Genomic DNA, 9,912 nt, shown 5'->3' with positions numbered 1-9,912 from the left:
TCGATAGCTACGCAAAGTCGACATATCCACTTCGACCAGATTCGATTGATTCGACCTTAAATAATTATTTAATTGCTTAAAAAATGTGAGTTAGTAAATGGTATGTTGTTCAAAAATATTTTTTTAAAATTTGATAGCTATAATTTAAGTACACAAAAGACGTGTTCTTTTTCACGCGATGTGTAAAATCCACATTTCTGATTGGAGAACAAAGAGCCATGGAAGTGACGCATCAAGTAGGAGGAGCCCGCGTTCTCTTGACCGCGCAGGCAGGTAATATATGGCATATCGTTAAAAAATGATGCAATTCAGCGAATATTTGTGTGATAATTTATATTTATAAGGGTCTCCCAGAAATAATTGATTGCACCCGTGCATAAATGATAAATTATAGGGCTAGCGTACAAAGATGACAAATTTTTCTATTTAGGTATATGCAGACACCTATTATTATTCGAATTTGTATAATATTCGTATTTTGCCATCTGTTTCAAAGGATGCTTCTTATTTGATAAGCCATATTTTTGAAAAGACATTTACCTCGAATGATTATGAATCTAACTTTCATATTGTTACCGCAGTGGCGCAGCGAGGGGGGGGGGGGGCAGTAGGGGCTTTCTCTAACTCGATAGCAAGTCTTACCGACGTTGCTACGTCGTTAGCTTATCGAAAATCTTAACTAACGACAATTGGCTTTCTCTATGCTCGCTTAACGATATTTTCTCGGTAGCTCGGAGCTCGGAGAAATTTTTAAGCTTAATCCATTTTACTTAATTGGGTTCATATTACAAATATAATAGTGTAAGGATTAATAAAATATCCCTCAGAAAGCCATAAAACTAACCATTTTGAACCGTTTATCTTAAAATTCCTCAATTTATTAATCTCGCACCTACCGCTTATCCTGGTGAGTATTCCATACCCCCACACACCCCGGTATTATTTTCACCTGAACCCCCCCCCCCCCAAGCCTTAATTCCTAGCTGCGCCCCTGTGTCACCGTACCTGTGGTTTCGATGATCTTAATAATGGTCTGTGTAAAGGTGTGATACTACAGTCTAAACACTGTGGTACCTATAGGTACTTCTACACACAACTAAAGACTGTGCCAATACATAAATTCACGTGCATTATCATTTCATTTGGTTATCAGTGATAAAATGGTATAGATTTTCGTTAGTTAATGTGACTGAAGGAAACGAAAGGCGAATATCTACTTACATATATTTATCGATTTATGTTATGAATGTCGCAGCGACATCATTGCTGTTACATCCATTGATTGGTTTTTCTTTAATGTATGAGTGTCTTTAATAAAAGGTTAAATGGCCAAAATGGAGGGTTATAAAGTATAAATCTATACCGCTTTACCTGCCAGAGGCCGCCATCGCAAGGGCGTACCAGGATCAAAACTATAGGTGGGGGGGAGTGGGAGGGGGGGGCAAGCTATGGTTGTTCAAGTTGTAGGTAACATTCAAGCATGAAAAAGGTGAATGAAATCAACATTTTAAGGAAACTGTAACAGTTTTTAATTAGTTTTTAAAATTATTTGTAATAATTTTAAAAACTAATATTATTATTAAATATTATTAAAAATATTATTTTCCTTAAATACATTCGCGATTTTTGCTTTTATGGGGGGGGGGGGGGTAGAGCTCCCCCTCCTGCCCCTCGCTGGTTACGCCCATGCGCTATCGTCAACAGCTTCACCATGGAACGATATTTCTCTACGGCCTCGCTCATATCTTCCTCGTTGGTGCATTATTCAGAAGTGCATAGTTCAATTAGCGGGATCAAGCAGTCATTCTTGTCTATGTGGACCAAAGAAGAGCTAAATTACAAAGGTGGCATAAGTAGGGGAGCCCACTCCTTGTAACTCGAAAGTTCATCCCCCATAACCTCACGATTGAACCCCTCTAATCATATCACTTACCCTCCAAAATCTTCTTACGTGTACTCCCACTACTACTAGTAGCAGGTAAGGCAATATCCGTTCGCTTTCACTGGTATTTTTTATTTTTGTATCTCGTTAAATATTGTTTCTCTATCTCCTGCCCCCAAAAATTTCATCGGGTCTCTGTACATTTTCCTGCTCCCTTCTCCCTCCAGGGCACCAATTACATTGCCAGTGGAAACTTGTACCAACTAATGCATTAAATAGTTCATGGAGTTCACAAGAACTCCGAAAATTTCGCACTTTTTTGTTTTATTTCCCCTTAGTTTGGGTTTTAGGTAATTTCTTTCTCTTGGTGTATTTATTAATGAACAATAACAAAATTAACATCAGTTTGGAAATTAAATAAACTCTCGTTAATTTATTCCTTCTTGAGATATCTTCAAATTTTTTTTTTCGTTCCTATCGCACTAAAGCTAAATATTCACAAAATGAATTCTCCTACGAATAAATCATTGATTAAGAGTTTCTCCAATAGCTGTTGAAAGCAATGACAAGAATAAAGATTTTGAATCAATCGAAAGCAGTTAATATGCCAATTTTTTTTTAATTTGCTGGAACGGTTACGTTCGCTAATTAGAGAAACATTTAACTTTTATGGCGACTAATTTTAAAATTTGACTTTGCTACCCTATTAATCGAAAGCCGGGTGCGACAATCTACGAATGGCGCGCTTAGTGTTAATACTTTCCGTGCAGTTAATAGCTTTTAAATATTTGAATAATAAAATGGGCCATTCCTTGTGTCCCCAAGCTGTTTGTGACCTTCGAAACGATTTCATGTGGCTAACGCGACTATCGGCTGTTAACTACTTTGGTGCTTTGGATATTTTTAGTGGTTATTTACAGATTGGAATTCGTAACTAACCTTTTCGTGTCTGGAACCGAATATCCATATGGTAATGGTTAGGTGTAGTGGAGGATTTTGGTAATTTTCCCCCTAATTTTTATATTCTATTCAATGTAGCAATTTCTAGAAAAATTGATGGGTAAGGTGGAAATTTTTAAAGTGGCTCTCCGACATAAGCTTTTATATTACCAGCTAAACAAACCATGTTTAAAAATAATTTATAAATATCTAAATACCACTTATCTACGCATTTTAGACCGCTAACGCATTATCCATTAACATTATTATTATTGCATACCACCAAGGCGCCAGGGTAAGTAAAGAACCACCTAACCCTCTAAACAACCATACTCCGTCCAAGGCTAGATGAGAACCCAAGTATCTCAATTTTCATTCATGGGCGATTCCACGCGTCACGGACTGACCGTCACAATGCGTTTTTGAAGTTTTAAGAACGCGCGTAACGCGAACGGACTGACATACAAAACTTTTTCAACTTTCAAATTGCTGCACAATGGTGTGAAGTTTAACTTTGGTTGATACACTACTTTGTCTTGAAAAATACAGGACTTACGTGACTTAAAATTCACTGTCACGGACTGACAAAAATGAAACGAACTTTCAGCTCAGAGTAAAACATCTAAGGTTTGCTCTGAAACAAAGAGTGATCAGAGTTTCAGTAAAATACATCTCAGAACACCAAATGCAAATTTCATAATGCTGCAAAGCCCATTACAATAACTGATTTTACAGAGGAGTAATTCCTCTTGAAAAGCATCGTCACGGACTGACCAGAAATGTCACGGACTGACTTTTGTGATTCCCTTCTGGTATAAATTTATTCACTGCCAAAAAAATTTACAAAATACCTTCTTTAATTCGAAATAAACAAAACAAATTTGTGCAAAAACCCTTAAAATCATTCAAAATAACGAACGAACCTCAAAATAGAAAAAGTTGATTAATACAGTGGCCATAAAAATCAATTAGCGAAACAGATGTTTTTTGCGCGTAGATGACTCATTAAATTTAGTATGTGGCTAAAAACTGTGGTGAGCACATAAAAAATTTCTCTTATCAGAGACACACGCGACTCATGCTAGTGTCAGCACTTAATAACGAAAGTCTAGACTTTATAGCACAAATTTTGAACCATATCAGAGCCTCCAACCCATTTTTTTATTTAACCAGTCAGTATGACATTTACGTGGAATTGCTCTCATTGTACTTCAATAATTAATTAGTTAGTCAAATTTAAGCAATATGCTCTCCAATAGGGTGGTTTCCTATTATTTTTTTATTGCCAAAATCGAAAGATTATTACTCCTGGAGTACGTATTTCACGCTTTTAGATTTTTAAATGACGATATCTATTTTTCGCGATCAAATGAAAAGTGAAAAATTTCAAGCGCGCGAAAACGCGACGCGTAAGTAGGAATGAAGGGAAAAAGTCCGTACGACGCATTTCTGGTTCCCCCTCCCACCTGGTAGGTGACCTTGATCGAGGCTCTGAGCGCTGATAGGACGCAGGATGCTAACGGGTAGCTGAGTACCTTCCTGTCTGGTAGCGCATGGCTTAAAAAAGGTTTATTAATACCTTATCAAGCGAAGAAAACTTTCCGACCTTGGCCAGTTTTAATAGGTGATTATTAAGACATGTTTCCCTGAGCTCTGTGACTCATGCATGCATTGGTAGCCTCTGACGATGCATAACTCCTATCGTCTCGTGTAGAAACTAGGTCCCTGTGACGTCACGTGGAGTGGAATCGCATGGGCGCCAATCTGGCCTTTTTCAAATGAGGATAAAATTTGACCCTTGCCATTCGTCTAAACCGGTATTTCAAAAACCAAATAATTTGTGTATTATGAATACACTAATGGTGGGTAACGAATCGCCATCAATGCCTTTTGTTTTCTTTGATGAAGGAAACTACCCTATTAAGCGCTTTATGTATCCAAAGTGATTATTAATGATTGTTAATGATTGTCTACACCATAGGTACCCGTTCTTATCTATTCTTGAAGGAGGATACATAATTACTTACTTACCATATTGTGAAGCCATTTATTTTTCTCTCCCCCTAAATGAATAAGGCTCGGACTAGACATAGAAGTCTGAATTATAATAGCACTAGTTAAGTTTTAGAAACTTTATCCCCGGCGTAATCGGGATACCTGAAGTAAACGAGGTCGCTGCATGGGTGAACATTTCCGTGCTAGTAGGGCTTGTTCGTTTTGGGCCCTTCGTCGTTCAGATGCTTTATTGTGGAATTCGATTGTGGGATCATTCAGAGGTATATTTTTTAAGTTGGACTGCCGCAATCCATCGTCTTTCGATGCTATAGACTCCCCGCAAAGCAGCGGCGTACAGTGGTCCCAACTCGAAAAAAAGCTTACAAAAATCGAACTTTTTCGCATGGAACTTTAGGATTTTGTATTAGTGCCTCATAGGATATGACCTAATTTAATTTTTTGCCTGACTAACATACCTTTTCCATTAACTAATGAAAAAAATAGTTTAGAGCTTTTAATTACAGTTTTTGCATAAACTTCAATAATGCCTCCCTCATCGTGTGTTCATTGCAAATCATACTACACCTTTTTGCGCCTATTTACTTTGAATTCTGGTCAGAAAATCTTCGGCGCCCTATCGCTATAAGAGCGAACAACGCTTACATCTACACGCGACCCAGTATATAAGTGCATATTTTCAATTGCTTGGCAATGTGATAGAGTGAGAGATCCAATCTGGAGGATGTGCTGGTCTTGGACTCTTGTGAGACCACGTTTTGCACTTGATACCATAGCCATAGAAAAAATTTTGTTCATCAAGGTTTCAAACAGCGGAAAATTTTATCCGAGCAGTTTCGATCGAATTAGAAACTAAGTTTTAGGATTTTCCCCATCTTCAAGCCAGGGATGGCAATCAAAACTAAACGAAAGTCAAAAGCAACAACATTTAAATAGTTTCGTCAACGGGAGCGAAATGTAGAAACGAAATGGATTTTAACCCGGGGAGCTAAACTCAGGGTCGAAACGAAATCGGAGTCAAAACTACTTCGGGTCGAAGCTAAACTAAAACTCTGGGACGAAACGAAACGCAGTTAATGTTTCGCACCGGAGGGACCACGTGCTTCACTTTCGAACAGTTCAGTTTCGACCCACACACCGAGCACGAAGTATGGTTGAATGAAGTAGAGGCTCGGCCTACCGCCATTAGATGCATGTGGCGTTCATATTTTTGCCACTAACAAGAGAACGGTGAATGCAAACTGGCCATTCGATTTTTAAGCACAATTTTTAATCCCTCTACGCGTATGTCAAACGTAATGGGTCGAAACTATTCCCTCTTATCCCCCTTCCACTCAACTTCTGGGATCGAAACTTCACTATGAGCACCGGAGTTTCGATTAATTTAGTTTCGTTCCCGGGGGTAAAGTTTCGTCCTGGGTATAAACTAAACTCCTTGGTGATTTTAATTTAATGCGGGCCCGAAACTAAACTTAGGCCCCGTATTTTGGTTTCGCTCCGTGTCGAAACGAAACATTTTCGTTTCGTTTCACTTGCCATCCTTGCTTCACGCCAGGCCTTTTTTGGGGCGGATTCGAACCTATTGAGGGGAGGGTTAGTAGGTGAGGACACTGTCGTTGGAAGCATGGGTAATACCCAGTGGATAAATAAGTGCTAAATAAAAAGTTTTTGGTCCACTAATGTTTTGGCATATTTATTAATTATAATTTTCCATTTAACCTGCGTTTGTTTCCCATTAGAAGACTTTAGAGTGATTTCTACTCATCATCTTTAGAGGCCAATCCCTTTTAGGGCATTAAATTATTAACTTTAGCAGAACCAAAAAATCTCTTGAATTTGGAGGATTGGGAAGAGTCACTCGCGACGACACATTTGTGTTGAGTTTATTTTTTGGACTCGAGCGAACGAGTTATCTTGTCGAGTATTCTCAAAATTTCTGGCGCCAAGCGTAATTTTTACCCATGTTCTTTCTATCCATGTTTTACCCATTTTTCCCAGTTTTTGGGATTCGTTTAAAAGTGGTGGATTTTATCTCAGGTCTCTACGGAGGTCATTAATCCATGGTTTTAATTTTGCCATAAATTGATTGTGATATAGCCGATGAAATTGTGGCTCCAGGGAAATCCCCGTCCGGGAAGAGTTGTCCGATGAGGATTCATCTGGAGGGCCACTCCAGGCAATACCCCTAACAAGTTAGGGTTTCCTCCCCTAATAGCTTCGGCTTTATCATGAAATTATTTGGTCAGTTAAGCGTCATTAAACTTTAAATGATCAGTCTCATGGTACTCGGGACGATATTTTCCGAAAAGAAGTAAATACGATCTAGTAAAGTAGATACGTGTCAAATAGTGGCAAGTTAGACGTCTCTTCCAAAGTCCTTACAAGCAGCATTTTTGTCAAAATTATCTCTTCACCGTTATCGTTTAATTTACATAAGTTTAATGACATTATTTGTTAAGAAGTATATAATAAATCAACCATAAATTGCTTAATACTTATTAGTTATTGCATTTGTGAAAAGTATCTATCCCTATGCATGCCACTACAGTAATCAGCATTGAGATCACTTTACTCGCCCGCATATGAATCTTCACCACCAAAGAAATTATCCCTATTTTTCCGACATAAGCAAATCAGAAAATATTAATCTTTAACTTAGTCTTTATTTCAACCAAAATTTACTGCAAAATAAAAAACTAAACTGTCTATGCATAAAATTGGCTTAAGTCAGATGCTTCAAGTCCCACCGATGACACCCTCATCTATAACTTCCGTCTTACTTGTAAAGTAAATAATCAGAATGGCATCTATATTTTTATCATTCAAGAATGGAGAATAGTATTTTCTATGTCAGCAGATTGCTACAGCATACACGAATTCTTCGGAAATATTTATTTCCGGGCATCAAAATGTGTTAGTGTCATTTGTCTCGGTGTAAATTAACTTAAATGTCTCATGGTTATATTTTTAATTTTTTTCTGTATCTAAACAATGTAATCGAGGCTAATATGTTCTTATTATCATTTTAGTTTCTTCAGGAGATCCATGGAATTCATTTACTCACAGTCTTGTGGAGACAGCCCATTCGAAAAATTGATTTACTAAAATATAGCCACGATTCCAACTCGATCCCCGTCCGCGATAAATTTCAACCGGAAAGCGCGTGTATTCATCACCGATGATCGATTAAAGGTCTTTGGAATATTTGTTTTGTCGCCGGTAGAAGATAAAAAAAGCTCTCCTGTCGCTCAGTGCCTTTTGAATTCGGGAGACCAAATAAAAAGGGTTATAATCCACTAGGGACGAAGCTTGGGTGGGGTCCCAACGAACTCTTCCCTTTATGGATTATGCCCTCCTGGACCCCTTTCGCCTCTGCCACCAGGTAGGGCAGAAGGGTCCTACCGAAGCGTAGAAAGTCGATACTCCCTCTCCTCCTCACGAGTCCCATGCCGGTAATAATTCAGCAGAACTTTCCTCCACCTCGGGAATTGAGTCGAATACAATGTGCTCCTCCACCATTGTGCGGGTAACTACGAGGACCCCTAGACGACGATATTCACTCGCCTCAGAGACAGATGATTTACTCCGCTGCACACTTATTTTTAAATACTTAGATTGCCCACACGTATAAAATATTTTTATTTTAACTTTCCTTTACGTGTTCCTGAGCAATATTTTTTCGAGCATTGTGCAGCGTATTCCGGCGGAGGTTATCATGGTAGACGGGAATCCCTTAGATGTCGCGTCACGGCAGGAATGGTGATGAATTAATAGTCCTTGAGGGATCAGTCGACGGCTAGTGAATATTGAATCAGAAGTCTTTGGGAGAAGGAAGGTTGTATCGAATTGGGGGAGGTTAGCTTACCTCTTCCGGCGGAAGGATGTCTGGGGAGCAGACGTCTGCATTCAGACATCGAATGATTTCTTCCACATTTCTGCTAATCGGTGAGAGAGAGGGAGAGAGTGAGAGAGTGACTTGGATTGAGTACTGATTTAGAACGCCTGGGTATTTATAACCCAAGTATACCCAATTGAGATACCCAGGGTATTTATTTTGAAGAGGATGATGTTTAAAAGTCGAACGCCAAACTTTACGATGGCTAGACGCCTCGTTTCGGCCAAAATGGAACATTTTGCCCAGTCAAATAATGTTTTTTTTTTAAGTTATGGATGCTGTAAGTAGAATTTTCTACCGCAACCCTTTGGCCAGCATGGAATAATTTTCGTTTCTACGGATGTTATGCCCCGAATAATTTTAAATTACATTCCAATCCATATTCATCCTCGGAAAAAAAACTCTCTTTAACTATTCTTTTTTAGCTTTTTGTAATGTTTTTCGGGTGTACCCCGCGTATTTGTTCGGTTTTTTCCCGACGTTTCGTGGCTGTTGCTGGTCACTTTTTCATGGGGAATGACGATAACCTTTCTGTAATTACTTGGAAGTAGAATGAAGGAGTTCTTATTTTATTTTTGCATAATTTCAGAGCAGGATACCACGTGTGGCTGAGTTTTAATCGACAGCACCAGTTGAAATTCAGTTCGCATTTCTTTATCTCCAACTCAACCGGCTTAACTTCTCGTATAAGCCGAAGTTTGAAGTTCGAATTTTGGCGATTACTTTAGCCTTTCTGAAGTCAATCGCGTGTCCTGAGGCTGCATGCTGCACATACATACATGCTGAATATTCTTTTTTACGTACTCCTCAACATTTTGGCCGTCTCTGGGTCCTTAAGGTATAAATACATGCTGTTAATGTAACCAAGGCAAATAAATTTTCCCGGATAAAGGGCGTCGTTTCGAGGGGTTCATACCGAACTACACAGTGCCCCCGTAATAGTTATGGAATGGGGGAGAGCCCGAACCTCTTGAACCCCCCCCCCCCCCCCCCATTCCCGCTGACCTCGCGACTTTGAGTGAATCTTAGCATTTGCGAAAGCAAAATTATGTAAACATTCATCAATTATTTTTCTCGGTGGATTAAATGGAATTCACATCACTATCTACTTACGTGACCCTGCACATCTTCATGCAACGTGTTTTCAGGGCCTTGTAACACACTCTTAGGCTGAACTTTATAG

This window comes from Ischnura elegans, chromosome 3 (assembly GCF_921293095.1).
Source record: "Ischnura elegans chromosome 3, ioIscEleg1.1, whole genome shotgun sequence".
NCBI classification, from domain to species: Eukaryota; Metazoa; Arthropoda; class Insecta; order Odonata; family Coenagrionidae; genus Ischnura; species Ischnura elegans.
Note: the sequence above shows the minus strand (reverse complement) of the source record.